Below are 21,733 nucleotides of genomic sequence, written 5' to 3' on the forward strand. Positions count from 1 at the left end.
TTCAAGTTATTTTCTTTCAATTTAAAAGTCCTTTCGTATGCATGTGCTGGTGTTTCCTAATGTGATTGAGAACTCTGTGTTCTCCCTAACACGCGATGACTTAGATATCGCTGCACTGTTTTTAGAACAGCAATGTTAGGGCTGTTTAAGTCATGTTAAAGATCAATTAATGTGACTCACGGCCCTAACACTGCTTGATGGATTCCCCCTCTAATTGGCTCATCTATAAATTAATTTGTATGTGCAAATTGGGTGTGCCTCCAAATTTGCACACAGTAGAGAGTTGCAAGGGGACAGAAATCCCGCACGTCCCCACCAGAATCTCCTCCGTCCCCGCCCATCCCCTCCCCCTAAAAGTTACCTATCCCCATAAAAAGCAGCAATTACTTCTGACAGTTTTGATTTTATTTTAATTTAGTTTTACAGAAAGCTCAAAACAAAGTCAGCCATCTGCCAGAACACACAGACAGACCTTCACCAAATACAGAACAAAGGATCACAAATTACAAAGAGAAATATGAATATCACAACTGAACTGGAAACCCCAAAACAAGCTCAGCAAGTACTTCGTTTTGTACTAAACACAATTGGTGGCATAACCATGAGAGGGGGCTGGGCCTCCCACTTTGAGCTTAGCCTCCCTTAAAATGAACATTTCCCTTGTAGCTGGTGGGAATTCCCAAGCCTCACCAGAGACCAGAACTTTCCAAGTTCTGCAGCTTGCAACAGTATTTCAGAGCTGCTGCTGCCTCTCCACCCCCTTGGCTTTCATTCATGCATGAAAGCAGTGGCAGCTTGAGCATGCGGCCACTAGCTGCAAAGCTTGGAGATTTCTGGTTGCTAGACTGGAGGAGATCTTTAGTTGGCAGGGCTTGGGGATCCCCACCAGATTAAGTATTTATATTTTGCATTCAGGTAGGGAGAACATTTGGTGCCCATCCATCCATTTTGGGCTCCAGTCCTCCCCCGCTAATTAGAGCCCACAGGGGTGCAAATAATGCCCTCCTTCCAGACACACACCAAAAGGTTCTTGGAAAGGCTTTCACGACTTCAGAATTTTTCGCTTCACAATTATTTTATTTTAAGTTGGTGGTACCTGCTACAGAATAGTCTGGCTCCAGAGCACACTGTTGCTGCCCTGTCTTTCCTGCGCTCTTTTGTTGCACAGCTGCAGTGAGTGCTTAATCACAAGACCCCTTGATGGAGGGGAGGTCTCAAGTGTTGTCTCACTCCACCAATCTGAGAGAAAGAGCTGGAGCCCGATGGACACTTAGGAGCACCTCTACAAGGAAGTGCTTCTGATTGGCCATCAAGCTCCAGCTCTGTCTCCCCAATTGGTGGATGTACGGTAATCAGCAATTGGATCAACAGAATATTAGGCAGGCCTCAGGAAGCCCGGTTCCATCCTGGAGGATCCCCGTGGGAGTCCTGTAGACCTGGGGAGATCCCCGCGGGATTTCCGCAATCCCTGTTCCCATGCAGACCTCTAGCACACAGTTCTGAGTGCCATATTTACTATGTCACTATATATAGTGGTCCGGTGAAGTGGCTGCAATGAAAGTTAAGTCTGTCTTTCTTTAATTTAATTTGATTTGTTAAAAAGCTTTTAGCAAGAAATTATATGAAGGCAAGAGAACCAATGAAGAAATGGGTGGCTATGAGGTGATTCTATGAATGTTTTCATACAGCTCAATACAGAGGATCTCTGAATGCCGGAAATGATAAATTAAATGTCAGTGTTTTAAAATGCTCTCTCACTTGGTGGCATTTAGTAAGAGTGGTGGTGTTATGCTGGGTATACAGTATGTTTGAATATATAGAATTAGGACATAGGGCTCCTTTTACTAAGGTGTGCTTGCGTTTTTAGCGCATGCACGAAATTATTGCGCGCTAAACCGCGCGGTACGCTTCTAGAATAATGCCAGCTCAATGCTGGTGTTAAGGCCTAGCGCGCGTGGCAATTTAGTGCATGCTATTCCGCACATTAAGGCCCTAACGCACCTTAGTAAAAGGAGTCCCAAAACTTTTTCTTCTCAGGTAAAATATTGTGTATCAACTGTATCTGTATGTAACTCATCTTGGATATGGAAAGGCAAGCGATCAAATCTAAAATCTGAATTCACTTGCTTGTATTGCAGTCACCACTGTGTCACATTTAAAACCGCTGTGTAATATTTGTGATTTATCCCCATCGGATATAATAGTATCATAGAAAATGTGCTGGCAGAGTCCGTGAAATTACCCATGACGACTGAGCAAGTCCAAAGTGGAATGAATTGTAGTTTTGTTTTCCATCCCACAAAATTAAAGTTGTTCTTTGTTTACACTCTACCTTTTGCTCACTGATGTGTATAATGATTTTACTATGCCTTATGGGCTATAACAAGGTATAAACAAATTCTTTTGCAATCATAAAACATAAGGAGATAGTTACTTGACACAATTCTGGAAGCAAGAATCAGTTTCATGAGCAGTTCTTTGTCGAATTACTGTCAGCTTTTAATCTATAAAATGTGGTATGGTGAGTAGACAATATTCTATCATACAGCCTAAGGCATTAAAACGATGCATTAGTGTCTACTGTGTCTGTCTTCTTCAGACTTGAACTGATGGCAATTTTTGCTCTTTAAAATTAGTGGTGGCACTGAAAGCTATTCTATCTTGTTTAAATCTTAATTTCTGAAAAGTATTAGACAGGATACCCTGAGAGAATCAGAGTTTTGCAACAGAACTGTAGAGTTGTTTTTTTTACATCACTGTACAGTACACACTGTTCCCTTTTGTGGAATATTAAATACTTTCAAAACTGGAGTTTTTATTAATGAGTAGCGCTTGTGTCCCCTAGTAATGAGTCACAAGTCATCACTCAGCCAGCTGCCAGGGTGACTTGAGCAGTGGTAGTAGGTGGTTACATTTGTAGGGGGTGCAAGCATTAATCAAACATTTCCTAGGGGTGTGGGGTATAGAAAAGGTTGGGAACCATTGGGCTAGTATGTTTTATTGATGCCTAAGTAGGGTAATTCTTCCCTTTCCCCTTTTAATTTGAAAGGGGGAATATACAATGGGGGATTAAGGCCGAAAGCTCTCTTAATCGCTCCTGTAATGGGCTGGCCAAATGAAACACTTTTAAAGACATATGATACACATTGAAATGGGGAACATGTGTAGATTTTGGTCCTACTCAAGCCTGACCAGGCAATGCCCCAAACCAGATTTCTAATGTTGTAAATAACACTTTCTGAAATCAATACTTATATACATACCTAATACACATATGCAAATGCTCTTATTGTGGAAGTCATGAATACAGCTTCTGCAGAACCAGATTAAACCATAGACAAACTTGGGAAATGCCTCGGGCCCAAAAGTGCTGGAGATTCAGGAGCCTTAGGTTGCCAACTGTCTGGATTTTTTTTTTTTTTTAAAGGATTCTACAAATGTGTAAATTACCAGGCTTGATGACAGAATGATGGCTAATGTATCTAGATATTTTCCACAATTTAGACCTCTGCAACTCTTCAATGTTTTCCCCTTCCAGGCAGAGACCATGGAAGGATCCAGCCAATGGGGAGGCTTCTAGTCACAGGAAGGGACTGAGATGCAAAGGCTAGAGCAGTGTGTCGCTAACTTTTAAAGCTAAGGCACACTAATATCAGGGCTGCGGCTGGAGGTCATGTGTGAATGACCTCCAGCTGCGACCATGAGCCTCCTATTACCGTTGGTGGGGGGGGGAGGGAGGGGAAGAGGTGCTAAAAAGGAGAGGTGAGGAGAAGGAGCAGAGGCGCTGATGAGGAGAGGCGCAGGTGCCAGCTGACTGACTACGAGCCGTGCCTCTCGCTGCAAGAGACACGTCCTGTAAGCATTCAGACAGTGACAGCTCCTCTCCTCCTCGCTGGCATCTCGGGGCACACCTGAAATCTGCCAGCACATAGTTTGTGATACACTGGGCTGGAGAGTAGGTCTTGAGTCTGAGTTCTGTACAGGGTTTTAGTTGTAGAGATAGCAGCCTAAAATGCTTCCTTTTTAGAGATGCCTATAACTGATTTTTAGGTATGTATTTATTTCCATACTTTTTAACATTTCCCCCTCTCCTATTGTGTTTTCCTTTTATGTATTTTTTCTAAGAAATTGTAGTTCTTCCCTTTTTTCCTCCCAATGTTTTCAGGTCATAAGTATGCTTGTTTAGTTGGTGTATGTTTCGATCAGGGGAGACATGATCGAAACATTTAAGTACCTCACGGGACGTGTCGAAGTGGAAGATGATATTTTCTTTCTCAAGGGACCCTCGGCCACAAGAAGGCACCCGCTCAAACTCAGGGGCGAAAAATTTCATGGCGACACCAGAAAGTATTTCTTCACAGAGAGAGTGGTTGATCATTGGAACAAGCTTCCAGTGCAGGTGATCGAGGCAGACAGCGTGCCAGACTTTAAGAATAAATGGGATACCCATGTGGGATCCCTACGAGGGTCAAGATAAGGAAATTGGGTCATTAGGGCATAGACAGGGGGTGGGTAAGCAGAGTGGGCAGACTTGATGGGCTGTAGCCCTTTTCTGCCGTCATCTTCTATGTTTCTATGTTTCTATCTATGTCTAATAATTTAAAAATGTTCATCTCCCAGCTTTTTTAAATTACTATGTACAACGCTTTGTACCTATGGATAAGAGTTTAATCATAAATTTAAATACTGATGAGTATTCTTGAGAAATGGGATCATTCAAAAGGAGTAGGACCTTAAGAAAGAATGCGTCTGCTGCAGGCTGAGGGAAAGAACTGACAGCAAATGGAACGGAGGTGGGAACGCTGCCTGAGAGAGTGCATGTACTTGTATATATTTCTGTGTCACATAAATAGAGCTTCCCTTTGAAAATCCTCCCTTTGAAAGTCCACTGCTATGAATGTACTGTTTTTATCCTAGAAAATATACCCGGCTAGCTATTTAGTTTCCTGTCCAAATTCTTTTGAACACTGTCCTAATATTGCTTTCTCTCTGTCTATAATATTTTTCAGAAACACCAAAGAAAGTGTGTGTGTGTGTGTGTGTGTGTGTGTGTGTGTGTGTGTGTGTTGGGGGGGGGGGGGGGTTCTTTTATTTTCCTGCTTCCATTTGTGAAGCTTTTCTCACACGTAAACCTTTGTAAACATATACTTCAATTACATTGTCTCTTGGCATCTCTAATTTGTACCAGATGCAAAGGAGGATAAAAGACTTGTACAACTTCTCTGGCCCTTGGCTCACTGCAGAAGTTACTCAGCTCCAGGAGGGATACTTTTTGGATAATCCAGTGGTTTGAATGTACATAGAAACAGAGAAAATGATGGCAAATAAAGACCATATGGCCCATCCAGTCAGTGCTGTTCAAAGTATAGGTCAGACTGGTACTTAAGTAAAAGTAAACATAAATGTGTACTTTAATACTTAAGTAAAAGTACAATGAAAAATGCATTAAAACATTTACTTGAGTAAAAGTAAAAAAGTAATTGCCTTCAGCTAACCTCCCTTCCTCTCCTCCTTCTCTGAAATCACTGAGGAGGAAACCCCACATCTCTCATCCTCTAAACCAGGGGTGCCCAATAGGTCAATCGCGATCGACCGGTAGATCGCCAAGGCAAAGTGAGTCGATCGCGGAGCCCATCCCGGGCTCCGTGATAGACTCACGTTGCCTTCACAATCTACCGGGTGATCAGCCTTCCTCTCCCCGACGTCAATTCTGCCGTCGGAGAGTAAGTTCCGGGCCAGCCAATCGCTGCCTGGCTGGCCCGGAACTTTCTTTCCAACGGCAGAATTAACATCGGGGAGAGGAATGCTGGTCGTCCCAACGCAAGGAAGCAGGGAGAGCTTGGGGTGGCAGTGGCTTTGGGGCCTGTTTCCCGATGGCGGCGGCAGTGGCTTGGTGGAGGGCAGGGAGAAAGAAAGAAAGAGGACAGGCAGGGAGACAGAGGGAAAGAAGGGAAACAAAAAGAAAGAAAGGGGGCATGAAGATAGAAAAAAAGAAAGGGAGGCAGGGAGAAAGAAAGGGCAGGGAGAGAGGAAGAAAAAGTTGGGGGAGAGAATGAGGTCTGGAGGAAAGGAAGCATACAGGCTGAAAGAAGGGAAGAAAGATTGGATGCATAGAAACATAGAAACATAGAAAATGACGGCAGATAAGGCCATAGCCCATCAGGTCTGCCCACACTACTTACCCACCCCCAAGTCTACTTTCCTAGAGATCCCACTACTAATTACTGATCTCCTTAACTTGACCCTCTGAGGGATCCCACATGGACATCCCATTTGCTCTTAAAATCTGGCACGCTGTTGGCCTCGATTACCTGCACCGGGAGCTCATTCCAAGGATCAACCACTCTCTCGGTGCACCGTCAGAAGAAGAAAGTGAAACCAGAGACTCATGAAATCACCAGACAACAAATGTGTCTGTTTTGAGAATTTATATCTGCTGTCTATATTTTGCACTATGACCCTCTTTTACTAAACCGCAATAGCAGTTTTTAGCGCAGGGAGCCTATGAGCGTTGAGAGCAGCACTGAGCATTCAGCGCAGCTCCCTGCACTAAAAACTGCTATCACGGTTTAGTAAAAAGGTAGGGGGTATAGTTGTCTATTTTTGTATGGTCGTTACTGAGGTGGAAGTGCATAGAGTCATCTGCCTTGACCTCTTTGAAAAAACCCCGGAATTTTAACATTTTCTCTGCGCACTGTGTGCTTTGTGTTTTTTTAACATTTTATTGTTGGTAGATCATTTTGACTTGGTCATTTTAAAAGTAGTTCGCAAGCCCGAAAAGTGTGGGCACCCCTACTCTAAACCGACTACCTGCTCTTCCGATCCAATTCCCACTCCCCCTATCTCTGCTGCTGTCATCCCCTGCCTTCAAACATAATGTTGTCACACTCCTCCTCAAAAAACCCTCTTTTGACCCCATGTGCCCCTGCAACGATCACCCCATTCCCTCCTTCTCTTCTTATCCAAGTTACTTCAACATGCTGTTCATACTTACTCTCATCCCAAGCGATTCTTGATCCGCTTTAGCCAGGCTTTTGCCTGCTGCATTCCATGGAAACTGCCCTTACTAAAGTTTCCAATGACCTGTTCCTGGCCAGATCCAAAGGCCTCTACTCTATCTTCATCCTTCTCGATCTATCTGCTGCCTTTGATACTGTTGATCACCACCTACTCCTTGATACACTGTCCTCGCTGGGATTCCAGGATTCTGCTCTTGCCTGGTTTTCTTCTTATCTCTCCCATCACACCTTCAGCGTATGCAACAGTGGTTCTTCCTCCACAGCCATCCTGCTATCAATTGGTGTACCTCAAGGCTATGTCCTGGGACCACTCCTTTTCTCAATCTACCCCTGCTCACGTGGTTGGAGCGCTGATCTCCTCCCATGGTTTCCAGTATCACCTCTATGCTGATGATTCCCAGATCTACCTCTCCACACAAGACATCTCCACTGAAACCCAGACCTGAGTCTCAGCCAGCCTGTCTGACATTGCAACATGGATGTCTCACCGCCATCTAAAACTGAATATGGTTAAAATGGAGTTGCTTATCTTCCTGCCTAAACCCACCTCCCCACTTCCCCCATTCTATATCTCTGTGGACAATACTCTCTTCCTCCCTGTCTTGTCTGCTCACAATCTCAGGATCATCTTTGACTTCTCTCTATCCTTCTTCACCCAGATACAACATATCACTAAAACCTGCTGCTTCTTCCTCTATAATACTACCAAAATCCAACCTTTCCTCTCCGAGCATACTACCAAAACCCTTATTCACGCCCTCATCACCTCACACTTAGATTACTGCAACTGTTTCACCAATCTGTCTGAATTTTCTGAGTTCTTGTCCTCATAGGCAGCGGTGCGCTTTTTTATTTGGGAGGCCCCAAAAGCTCCACCTCAGACCCTACCCCCATAATAGTACTAATTGTAATACCGTTTTTCCATTCATTTTTCATCCATACGCACACAATATAATCTTATTAACAACACATAATGGTTAACCACAAAATTAAACTACACAAAGCACACTGTATGCTTCTCAGCATTCATCCCTACCAGAACACCTGGCCTTGGTCACAAATGCAGAACACAGATAACCCCTATGCAAATACAGGAACACTAACTAAAAGTACAATATATATATAAAAGAAACCCTATGATGCAAGACTCTGCATGCAGTACAACCCCAGAGAAATAGAAACAAATGTATTTATTCCTGAGCAGTGCAAAGTATAGACAGAAGATGTAAATTCTCAAAACTGACACATTTCAATCACTAAATTGAAAGTAAAATAATTTCCCCTACCTTTGGTGATTTTATTTTTCTAACCATCTTTCCCAGTCTCTGGCTGCACTTCCTTCTGTCTGTGCTCTTAACTGTGTATCCAGGGCCTTCATACTCATTTGCTGCTTTTCTCTCCTTCACTTTCTGCCTTACATCCATCTTTAGCGTTAACTTTCAATTTTCTTCCATTTTTCTGCTTTTTTATCAAAATCTATTTTTCCAAGTCTTCCCTTCCATTCCTATCTATCCCTGTGTACCTTCTCTTCCCTCTTTCTTTTCCCCTATTCCCATCTATCCATATGAAGCATTTCTTCTTATCTCTTCCCTGCCACACCCATTGCTGTGCATTATCTCCTCCCTCTGTCTCCCCTTCCCCTCCATCCCTGTGCACCATCTCATCCCTCTCTCTCCCATGGTCAGACATCTCTGTCTTTTCCCTTCCCTCCTCCTATGGTATAGCATCCCAATAGCCTGGAATCTCTCTCCTCTAATTCTCTCCTTCCCGTGGCCTAACAGCTCTTTCCTTCTCTCCTCTCCATGGTTTGACATCTCTCTCCCCTCCTTCCCTGCTCTGGCTTATCTCTCACCTTTCCTCCCTCTTCCTGTGGTCTAACATCTCCCTCCCTCCACCTCTCCTCTCCACCACTATCATGCCCAACAATTATCCCTCTTTCTTCCTTTCCCCATATATACCATCTCTCTTTCCCTCCCACTCCATACATCTATGCCCAACAATTCTCTTTTTCTATTCTCTCACCCACTAGTAGCATCTTTCTTTCCCTCTCTTCCCACCACCCCACCCATGTATCTCTCTTTCCCTCTCTTCCTAACCACCAGCCCATGCAGCATCTGTCCTTCCCTGCCTTCCCAAATCCCTCCCAGTCCGTGCAATATCTGTCCTTCTTGCTTTTTCAACCCCCCCCCCCCCCAGCCCATGCAGCATCTGCCTTTCCCTCATTCTCAACCCCAGCACCCCCCCTCAGCTAGATCCTGTGGTACAACCTATCTCCAGTTCCTAGCTCCCCCATCTACCACCTCCCCGCCGTTGTAATTTAAAATCTTTGAGCAGCCAGTGGTGCAATAGAGCAAGCCTCCTGGCTTCAGTCTGCCCCAGAAGTATTCTTTCTGCAGCACTTCCTCTTCCCGCTGCAGAAAGAACACTTCCAGAGCAGGAAGACGGTGGAAGGCTCGCTTCATTGTGCTGCTGGCTGCCGAAAGATTTTATGTTGAAACTGTTCTTATTGAAGAAAGAAAGTATACATCAAAAGAATATATCAAATACAATATTAACAAAAACAATCATATTAAGTAAAGCCATACTATACATCCTTCAAAATTTCAGATAAGTTAAAATTCATTCTTAAATTTAAACTTAATAATGAAAGGATAAAGTGTATTATTAAGTTAGCAGGTGGTGGAGACAGTAAACACTAAAACTAAAATTAGTGGAAAAGTCCAAGAAAGACTGGTGAGCTCAAGAAGTCAAACACAATTCTTTATTTCTTCATTACATCATATATCAACTCGACATGCGCATGTTTCGGCCATAAAGGCCTGCATCAGGAGTCTCGCAAATCTGCATAAAGGTCAAAAGATTGTATTCAAAGTTCATTAAAAACTCGCATAAATCACGCTGTAGAAAACGCCACCTCTTGCAAACTGCATATGGTGATAAGTGAACAGCAATGATGGTCTCAATAATAACTAGCTCCGTGATTTTTCACTAGAGTTTTGGTTGTGAGTCTGAGCGTTCACTTAAGACAGCCTATATATGGTGTATGGTTTGTGGATTTGATTCATCGAGGTGAATATTTTGTTCATAATATACTGATGCTTACTACTAGGATGCCTAGCGGTGCTAGACGCGATTCTATAAATGACACCTAGTGACTGATTGACAACCACGCCAACTGGCACCTGGGAGATAGACGCCATTTTATAGAATCAGGCCCTCTGACTCATCCATAAGCTCCATAGAACAAGTAAATGTCATTGCTTCCAAAAACTTCAGCTTCATTAAGCTTGTGTGAACAATGACCTTGATGATACAATTCATTTGTCACCTTTCTTGGGATGATGAGAAGTCATATGAGATTCATGCAAAGTGATAATTTATAGCATTAAAGCAGTTGTTCTTTTTATTCTGGCTTCCCTTTCAATTATCTTAGGTAATATATTTATCCCTTTGGAGGCAGTAGCAGTCCCATGCTAAATGCCCATCTGTCTTTCCCCTGAAAATTTACTTTTAGTTGCTTAAAATATTTATATCCTGCAGATCAGCCCTTTGTAGGCAAGTTACAAAACCATTAGAATATTATAATGTTTTAAGATCAACACAGACAACATAAAAGAGATACAGTCATCTACAAACAACATTAAAAGCCTCCCTAAACACAAACGTTTTCAGTTTCTTTCTTAAAACCAGAATATCTGCTCTGTACACCCTCTGGCAAAGAATTCCAAATCCCTTGCACCACCACAAACCTATGGGAATTGTTCTAATATATATTCAAAAGGATAAAGCTGATGGAGGGACATTTGATCAAATCTAAGAAGCCACAATTCAGTTACTTATAAGACATCCAGGCCCAGATGCACTAAAACCAGCAATTGTCGCTAAACCTGTTTCAACAGCTTTTAGCGACAATTACATTTGCTGACCTGATGCAGAAAATGGCTCACAGCCTGGTTTTCTGCATGATTGCACATTCCCCGATCTGACCATGCAGATAAGTTAATTAATATTAAAATGCCATGTAAACTACTAAACTAAACTAAACTAAACCTTGGGTTTATATACCGCACCATCTCCACGAATGCGGAGCTCAGCACGATTTACAGGAAGAAAGATGAGAGAGAAAACTACAGTGGAGAGATTAAAGAGTTAGGTGTAAAGGGGGAAGGTGAGAGGCCTAAGAGGGGGGAAGTGTTACAGTTTTGAGAATAGCCAGGTTTTTAGGTGTTTGCGGAAGAGTTGGAGGGAGCTTGAGGTTCGGAGAGGGGAGGTGAGGTTATTCCAGATCTCAGTGATTCTAAAGGGGAGGGATGACCCAAGTTTGCCTACATGGGAAATACCTTTTATGGAAGGGAAGGATAGCTTAAAAATTTGGGAGGATCTGGAGTAAAGCGATTGATGTTATAACATGGCTACCCGATGCACAAAAAAAGTGATCGCTTTTAGCGATCCAAAAAGCAACTGGTTAAAACAATCACTTACCTGTCAAAACCCTTTTTTTAAAAAAAAAAATGGGCACAGATGCCGTGCATGTTATATAGTAATAACATAAATGGCTATACAATAACTGGAATCACATGGAACAATATGATTATATCACTTCCAGTCTTCTTATGTAAGAGTATGTCTTATCCCACCATGAGAAACCCACGGGTGGTAACAATCCTCAGAGGGTCAAACTACCCAAATGGTTCATGCGAAACAAATCACTGAACCCGATCTTCATAGGATCCAAGATATGTTTTTAGTTATATTTTTAACATTTCTTTTCATCACTTTTTTGTTTTATATAGTTCTTTTTAGAAAAGTACTTAACTGAATGATTTTAAGGGAGCGCCTCCACCAACATGTCCATGTTTCAATAACTTTCGTCAGGGTTGAGGCTCCCGAATTAAATCTAAAAGCACACAAATAAATATGTAACTAATTATGTCGATAGTACGCCCAAAGAAACTATTCACTTATATAGTTCTATTAATTCAGAAATCTATCAAGATATCTAGTATAAATACTATAAAGTTTTAACTTACTAGCATGCTTAGAAGAAACCGCTCCGTTCTATAGATTGTCATATCTTTGAGAGCGTCTGTCGTCAGTTCCGGTTTAAACAGAATTACTAAACCGGAACTAATAACCTGATTGGAGCGGAAGCCCACTAATGAAGGCAAAAGGAGACTAAAGTGCATTACAACATAACCTGTATTTAAATAGATTTAAATAGCTATTTTTTAAATATTAAATAGTTGTATTTAAATATTAAATAACCCAGAAACAATTCCTTTGATAATTAAACTAATGACATCCAATCGATCTCTTCATTCAGTCCGTTGGGTGACAAGGTATTTAAAGAATATATCCATTTTTATTCTTTAATATTTAGAGCTTTTTTATAGTTACCACCCTCCCTCCCTATTTTTATAGTATCAATTATATGCCACCTTATATCTTGCCATGTATGCTTCATGGCTATCCAGTGATTGACTATAGGAGCTGTATGTTATATATGTACAATATCTGCCCCATTGGAGAAAAAAAGCACCCCCCACTAATGACGGCCCTCCCCAGAAAACCAACAAATGCGGCACCGGGAAGACCACCTCTGCGCTAGTGAAAAATAGCAGGAGGGATGGCCATTACCTCCTGCTATTTGCCCCCCTTCCCCCGTGCCACTGAAAATGGCAGGAGGAATGCCCACTTCCTCCTGCCAGGCCGAATCCCCCCCACTGTGATAGAAAATTGTCAGGAGGGATGCCCAATCCCTTCTGCCAATGTGAATCCCCCAAACAGCAGCAATACGGCAGGAGGGATGGGCACTCCATCCTGCTACCGAAGGCCCACTCCCATGACATGCGCCCCCAGTGCTCCCACAAACATCCTGTACCCTCCCTCTCCCTGACAAAAAAGGCAGGAGAGATGCTCACTTCTTCCTGGCACTGGAGGTACCCAACCATCCTCCGCCACCCACCGAATCCCCCTGTACTTTCTTAGAAACATAGGAGCAGGATGAAAGGCAGTTCGTCCTACTTGTAGGGCTGTGGCTCCAAAAAAGCAGGCCTTTCCCTCCACGGTGCATCAAGTGATATATGGGGAGGGGCCTAAGGCCCTGATTGGCTAAGATGCCTAAGGCCCTGCCCCTTGCGTGGGGCCTTAGTTGTCTGAGCCAATCAGAGCCTTAGGCTCCTCCCCATGCATCACATGGTGCACTAGAGAGGGGACAGCCCATTATTTTCCACGGGCAGGCCCTTGGAGCTAGAGGGACTGTTCTTCTCTCCAGTTCCCAATGTTTACTAATATACCGGGTTGGGGTGGCGGTTCATAGAGTGGAGGGAGGTTTCGGGGGAGCATCTGATGACAGATCGTGCATGTGCAACACACACACATCTGCACCATTAAAAAAGAAGCCCTAACAGCAGTGACAGGAGGCTGCTTCCTCTGTCACTGCTCTTAGGGCTCTGCACATGTGTCTCATTACATACATGGTTTTCATTTGCATGCAAACTTGATAATGCATCAATCTCTGCTGGAGAATCGGCCAGAGAATCGGCCAACAGTGATCAAATCGGTATCTTTAGTGCATCTAGCCTTAAGTGCTATTAAATCCTGGCCAGTTAAATAACACTGAATATTCTCCGGCAGCCTTTTCACAAGCTGAAAAAGGGAAATAGCTGCTGTATATTTTTACCCTCTGATAATATTTTTACCCCCTAATAACAGAAATCACGCTGTCATTTCTTATGGACCTCCTCTATGTCTTTTTTTGTTCCTGTTGCTGTGAGATGTCTGCACTGACTTGACTGTGTTATATTTATGGTCATTGTTGTGTGGAATACTTTTATGTGTCTGCTGCTAATCTGTGTTTTAGAATCATACTTCCCAGATTACTAAAGTTACAGTTTTTTGTGGAAACATGTGGGAAATCTAATGTAACTCTGCTGAAATCCAAGGTGCTTTCCACACTGTGTGTTAGACCACTGTTCTTTAACCGCCGGTCCACGGACCGTTGCTGGTCCGCAGGAAATTTCTGCCGGTCCACGCAGGGCCGACAAGATTAAAATGACCATAGGTCCGTTTTCAGACCTCCTGTCCCGTTGTCCCCACACACAGCTTCGGGACAGTGTCCTGAAGCTGTGTTTGGGGACAACGGGACAGGTGATCATTTCCTGTCCCTCCCTCCTTCTTTTCCCCGGGTCCCCTTCTTTTACCGCCCTGCCGCTACTGCTAAAGCCACAGGAAGTCTTCTTTCCGATGTCAATTCTGACGTCGGAGAGGATGTTCTGGGCCAGCCAATCGCTGCCTGGCTGTCCCAGAACATCCTTTCCGACGTCAGAATTGACGTCGGAAAGAAGACTTCCTGTTGGCTTTAGCAGCAGCGGCTGGGCGGTAAGAGCAGGGGAAAGGAAGGAGGGAGGCTTTTTTTTTTTTTTTTGCGGGGCAGGGAGGGAAGGTGGTAGGCAGGCAAGCAGGCTGGCTTTTGCCAGGGAGGGAGGGAGAGAGGTAGACAGGCAGGCAGGCTGGCTTCGGGGGTGGGGGTGGGACAAAGTGTGGAAGGCAGTGAGAGGGATATGGGAAGGATGCACTGGGGGTACTAAAGACATGGGAAGGATGCACTGGGGGCACTAAAGACAGGAAGGGGCACTAAGAACATGGGAAGGAGGCACTGGGGCACTAAAGACAAGAAGGGGCACTAAGGATATGAAAAGGAGGCACCGGGGGCACTAAAGACATGGGAAGGAGACACTGGGGCACTAAAGACAGGAAGGGGCACTAAGGACATGGGAAGGAGGCACTGGGTGCACTAAAGACATGGCAAGGAGGCACTGGGGGCACTAAAAACAGGAAGGGGCACTAAGGATATGTGAAGGAGGCACTGTGGGCACTAAAGACATGGGAAGGAGGCACCGGGGACACTAAGGACATAGGAAGGAAAGAGGGAGGGAATAGAAAGGGACAATTCTTGGGCCTGAGTGCAGAAAGAAAGAAATGAAAGAAAGGATACACAGACAGAAGAAAACGCAACCAGAGACTCATGAAATCACCAGACAGCAAAGGTAGGAAAAATGATTTTATTTTTAATTTAGTGATCAAAACGTGTCAGTTTTGAGAATTTATATCTGATGTTTATATTTTGCACTATATTTGTCTATTTTTCTATAGTTACTGAGGTGACTGAGCTCGCGGAGATGGGGCAGAAATGAGGTTTTTTAATTTTAGTCCTAGTATTTTGCTGATCCACAAAATAATTATTTTATTTCTGCCGGTCCACGGGTGTATAAAGGTTGAAAACCACTGTGTTAGACTGTTTACAAGCACACCTTGGAAATTTGTAGCTTCTAAAATAAAACCATTTGTGTTTATTGCTTGTCAAATTATAGACAGGAAATGTTATAAAAAAAGAGACTTAACAAAATGTTTCCTTAAGGCATGGAACATAATTGTAAATGATTCAAAACCTGGCTTACCCAGTCAGCACACACTCCAGGGAATGGCAGACAGCCAAATAATGCAGAGAGTATAAAAATTTATGTGCATAAATAAAATACTTTATATCCAGAACAACACAATGGTCCACAGAGCATTATAAATTTAGCATACAACAAAGAAGACCATTTTCAGACCTCCTTTTCTATTTTGGTTTAATTTACAGCTTGTTAACATGAGTTAACCTCAGGTAATTACTTAGAATAATCTAGAGTCTAGAGCAGTTCTTCTCGGCTCTAAGCTTGAGACACACATAGCTAGGTAGGTTTTCAGGATTACTAGAATGAAAATGTATGAAAAATATTTAGTATGCCCTCAGGAAAGGACTGAGAAGTACTAGGTTAGAAACATAGAAACATGGCGGCAGATAAAGGCCAAATGACCCGTCTAGTCTGCCCATTCGCAGTAACCATTATCTCTTTCTCTCTCCAAGAGATCCCATGTGCCTACCCCAGGCCCTCTTGAATTCAGACAGTCTCTGTTTCCACCACCTCTTCCGGGAGGCTGTTCCACGTATCTACCACCCTTTCCGTTTAAAGGTATTTCCTCAGATTATGCCGGAGCCTATCGCCTCTTAACTTCATCCTATGGCCTCGCATTGCAGAGTTTCTTTTCAAATGAAAGAGACTCAACTCATGCACATTTATATTATGTAGGTATTTAAATGTTTTTATCATATCTCCCCTCACCCGCCTTTCCTCCAAAGTATACAGATTTAGATTTTTAAGTCTATCCCCATATGCCTTATCACGAAGACCATTTTAGAAGCCTTCCTCTGGACCGACTCCATCCTTTTAATATCTTTTTGAAGGTGCGGCCTCCAGAATTGCACACAATATTCCAAATGAGGTCTCACCAAAGTCTTATACAGGGGCATCAATATCTCCTTTTTCCTACTGGCCATACCATCCCTATGCAACCTAACATCCTTCTAGCTTTCACCGTCACCTTTTCAACCTGTTTGGTCCCCTTAAGATCATCACATACAATCACACCCAAGTCTGGCTCTTCCGTCATGCACATAAGCTCTTCACCCCCTAAACTGTACCATTCCCTCGGGTTTTTGCAGCCCAAATGCATGACCTTGCATTTCTTAGCATTAAATTTTAGCTTTCCAATTAGAGACCATTAGAGTATTGCATTGGGAGCCATGAAGCCGGAGTTCAAACTCTGCTTTTCCCTTTCTCATTTCTGGAACAAGTCATGTGAAGGCCCATTTTAGATAGAATTTTAGACACATTGGGACATATACAAGTCTGGTAGAATTTTGGAAAATGATCTGCCAGCGTAGCCTTATCTAAAATACATGCAGGAGTGCACATCCATAAAATGTCCATGCAGTATTAGGGGTTATTTTGGACCCCTCCTTGACATACAATGGTCAAATTGCAAATTTATGGAAGAAAACCATGTTTGTAATGAGACAGTTGAGATTGGTGAAACCTTATTTTTTTGTGAACATCATTTTGCATTGCCTCTTCCATTTTGCATCTGCTTTATTTCTATGCCTCTACTGGAAACTATCTGCCTTTCTCTTCAATCTCTCCCTCCCCCCACCCCCAACCATTGGTCTGGCACCCATCTTCTTCCATCTGCTCCCCCCATGGTCTGACATCTCTATCTTCTTCCCTTCCATCTCTCACTCCCTCCCCCAGGTGGCTTTTAGCATCTCTCTCCTCCTTTCCTTCCTTCAGATCTGGTATCTGTCTCCTACCCCCTCCTCCAATGCTCTGGTATCTCTCTCTCCTCTCCTCTCTCCCTTCCTTTTCTTCCTTCTCAATTTGTTTTCTACCTCTTGTCTACTTACTTTCCAGTCCTCAATTTCTTTTTCATTGTGTCTACCTACAGCTTTCCACCTTTCCTCACCCCTTCCAGTATCTCAATAAATCTATCCTCTTTCCCCAATCCAGCATGTACTTTTTCTTTATCCCCTCCTTCCATCCAGTATGTGCTCTCTCTCTCCTCCCCACTTCCTTCTAGCATCTGCTCACTCTCTCTACTCCTCACTTCCTTTCAGCATCTGTTCTCCTCTCTCACTCTCCCATTCCAACCAGCATCTGTTCCCCTCTCTCCCCTGCCCACTTTCATCCAGTGTCTGCTCCTCCCTCTCTCTCTGCTTTCCTTCTGCATTTGCTCCTCTCTCTACTCCTCGCTTCCCTTCAGCATCTGTTCCCCTCTCTCACTCTCCCATTCCAACCAGCATCTGTTCCTCTCTCTCCCCTGCCCACTTTCATCCAGTGTCTGCTCCTCCCTCTCTCTCTGCTTTCCTTCTGCATTTGCTCCTCTCTCTCCTCCCCACTTTCCTTCAGTGTCTGATTCCCTCTCTCACTCGCCCATTCTAACCAGCATCTGTTCCCCTCTCTCTCCCCTCTCCACTTCCATCCAACATCTGCTCTTCCCTCTCTCTCCACTTCCCTTCAGCGCAACTCAACCTCTTCCCCTCGTTGGGCTTCCCATCCCATCCTTCCCAGTCTGCAGCCTTCCTCATGATCGTGACACTCGCTCCCTTCCCACCACCAACAAAAAAACAACCCAAAAACCATCCATTCATCTCTTCCTTTCGTCTAGCCATCTCCCTCCCTTCCCCTCACCTTCATGGGCACTCTTCAACAATTTTCTCTTTCGGAGGTATCAGGACATGGTCACCATTCTCACAAGTCCCAAGTGACTGCCCCAAAGCCTCTTCTCTGATGCGAGCCACTCAGGTGGAAACAGGAAGTGCATCAGAGGAAAGGCTTTGGGGCAGTTGTGATGGACTTGTGAGAATGGTGACCACGTCCTGACACCTCTGAAAGAAAAAACTGTTGAAGAGCACCCACGAAAGTGAGGGAAAGCAAGGGAGATGGCTAGACGAAGGAAATAGATGAACAGAAGGTTTTTGGTTTTTTTGCTGATGGCGGGAAGGGAGCAAGTGTCACGATTGCAAGGAGGGCTGCAGACTGGGAGGGGTGGGAAGATAAGAAATGTGGCTGATACTTTACTGTGGGGACAAGGCCATTCACCGCTCCACATGGCAGTGAGTGGCCTTGTCCCCCGTACCAGCAGCGACCAGTTTTTTTTTACTTCTTGTTCCGGCGGTTTACCTGCGGCTACCTGGTGCTTATCATGGGTGACAGTCATTGTGTCATTCTCTAATTGCCAGCTCTAATATGTGCATGTCAGCCATTTTGAAAAGCTATCATGTGTAGGGTTACCAGATGTCCAGATTTCCCTGGATATGTTCTCTTATGGGGGGCTTCGTCGGATATCCAGGCGGCTTTTATAATTCACTGCTGTAGTCCGGATTTTGCCATTTTTGGGGGGTGATGGCAGCAGCCTAAAAAAAAAAAAAAAAATCAACCCAGCCGGGGTCATTATTATGCTCTGGAGCACCTTCCTCTTCCAGCAGCCTTCCAATCTGTCCCTCTTCCTTCCACCTGCACCCGCACCCCCTTCCCCACGGCCCTCTTTGGCAACTCTGTAGTGGCGGTGATCAAGACAGGTTGACGATGTTGGGGGCCTTCCCTCTGCGAGTCCCGCCTATTTGTTTCAACTTCCTGTTTCCACACAGGCAGGACTCGGAGTGAAGGTCCTGACGTCAGTAGTCTGTCTTGATCCCTGCCGCTGCAGAGTCACCGAAAAGGGCCACAGGGAAGGTGGTGCGGGTGCAGGTGCAGGAGGAAGGGAGAGGGCCAGATGCAGCACTCATGGGTAAGTGGAGGAGGGAGAGAGAGAGAGAGAGAGAGAAAGAGGGGAGGGAAAGAAAAAACATCACATGAGCTGGAGGGAGGGTGGAAAGATGCTGGCTACAGGGTGCGGGAACAAGGGAACAGAGGGGACACTGAAAATGGATACAAACAGTGACCCAGAAGGAGCATGAGGGAATTATAAGGATAGGGATACAGAGGGAAAATGCTGAAAGGGAGAGGGGTAAATAGGAACACAGAGGGAGCAATGCTGAAAGGGAGGCAGATGGGTTTACAGAGGGAGGATAATACTGAAATGGAGGGTTAATGGAGATAAAGATGGGGCAATGCTGAAAAGGGGAGATGAAATAGAGACACGGAGAAGCAAAGCTGAAAAAAGGGGGGAAGATAAAGACATTGAGAGGGCAGATGGTGAACATGGGGGTGGAGTGGGGGGAGGATGAGGACAGGGACACAATGAAGATTCTGGAAGGCATATAGGTGACATAGGCACACAGAAGAGTGATGCTGGCAAAGAGGTGGAATGGTGACACTGATGGACAGAGAAAGGAAATGCTGGATCAAGGAAAGATGGGGGCTCAGGCTGGATGGAATGGTGAGAAAGAGGGCCAAGCCATATGTAAGGGGCACAGAAAGAGGACAGACATTGGAAAGAATGAGAGAGTGATGAGAAGACGAGGAAAGCAGAAACCCAGAGACAACCAAGGTGGATAAAAGGTTTGGGCTGTTTTTTGTTTTTTTTAATTTTTATTTTTTGCTTGAGGATAAAGTAGTAATATAGCTGTGCTAATAAATGTTTATAAGTTGAAAATGGAAATAAGGTGATCTTTTTATTAGACTAATTTTAGAACATTTTTTGACTAGCTTTAAGAGACCAAAACCCCTTTCCTCGGGTCAGGAAAGGATACCTTAGCAGCAATATATGGTACTGACTTGAAAAAGCAGAATTTGGCCTCTGAAAGCTAATAGAAAAATGGATTTGGCCTATAACATGGCTGGCATTAATTTTCCTTGTTTGTTTTATTTTTATGTGGTGATTGGAATTTCAGTCTTTTCAAATTTACATCTGCTGTCTTTATATTTTGCACAGTACTAAAATGCTCGACAGTGACGTACCAAGGGGGGGCAGAGGGGGAAGATCCGCCCCGGGTGCATGGCTTGGGGGGGTGCACAGCCGGCAGGTCCGGGTCTTCCTGCCCTTCCTTTCCTCCGGCCGTGCTGCTACAATCCTACCTCCCCCCGCCGACAAGAAGTCTTTCCGACGTCAATTCTGACATCGGAGAGGATGTTCCAGGCCAGCCAGGCAGTGATTGGCTGGCCTAGAATGTCCTCTCCGACGTAAGAATTGACATCGGAAAGACTTCTTGTCGGCGGGGGGAGGTAAGATTGCAGGCGCGGACCGGGGGAAAGGAAGGGGAGATGTGCTTTTTTTTTTTCCCGCGGCAGAGAGGGCAGGATGTAGGCAGGCAAGCTGGCTGGCTTTAGCGCGGCAGGGAGGGAGGGAGATAGGTAGACAGGCAGGCTGGCTTTGGGGTGGCCAAAATCTGGAAGGTAGTGGGGGGACATAAGAAGGAGGCACTGGGGGCACTAAGGGCACGGGAAGGAGGCACTGTGGGCACTCAGGATGGGGCACTGGGGACACCATGGACACAAGATGGAGGCACTGGGGGCACCATGGACATGGGAAGGAGGCACTGGGGGCACTATGGACACGGGAAGAAGGCTCTGGGGGCACCATGGACACGGGACGGAGGCACTGGGGGCACCATGGACACGGGACGGAGGCACTGGGGGCACTATGGACACGGGAAGGAGGCACTAGGGGCACTATGGATACAGGAAGGAGGCACTGGGGGCACTATGGACACAGGAAGGAGGCACTGGGGGCACTATGGACACAGGACTGAGGCACTGGGGGCACTAAGGACATGGGAAGGAAGGAGGGAGGGAATAGAAAGGGACAATTGTTGGGCCTGAGTGCAGAAAGAAAGAAATGAAAGAGAGGATACACAGTCAATTAATAGATGTCCCCTTTTGATGAAAAAAATAAATGGTCACGTTACCTCTGACTTACTTTCTCTACAGCAGAGTCGGCAGCCGTGCTGAGGTGCAGGAAGGTCCCATGCTGACTCGTCTGCCAGCTCTGCTCTGGAAGAAGTAAGTTAGGTCAGAGGGGATGGACTCGGCAGACACAGTCATTGCGAGACTTGCCACAACTCCCTGCAACCCCTCCAACATAACTTACTTCTTCTGGAGCAGAGTCAGCAGATGAGTCATCGCAGGACCTTCCAGCATGCGGCTGCTGAGTCCGCTCCAGAGCAAGTACGTCGAAGTGGGGTGGACTGGCAGCCGGCAGCTACAATCATCATGGGACCTTGCTGCATGAAGGGAGAGAAAGGAGCAGGATTGCTGGAATGGAAGAGTGGTGGAGGGAAAGAAAGGGGGCAGGGTGGTATGGAAGGGTGGTGCTGATAGAATTGATGTACAGAGAAAGGGAAGAGACATAAGGGGGAAGGATATTGGAAGGAAAGAAAGGGGGCAGATGCTGAT

This window comes from Geotrypetes seraphini, chromosome 2, assembly GCF_902459505.1.
Source record: "Geotrypetes seraphini chromosome 2, aGeoSer1.1, whole genome shotgun sequence".
Taxonomy (NCBI): domain Eukaryota; kingdom Metazoa; phylum Chordata; class Amphibia; order Gymnophiona; family Dermophiidae; genus Geotrypetes; species Geotrypetes seraphini.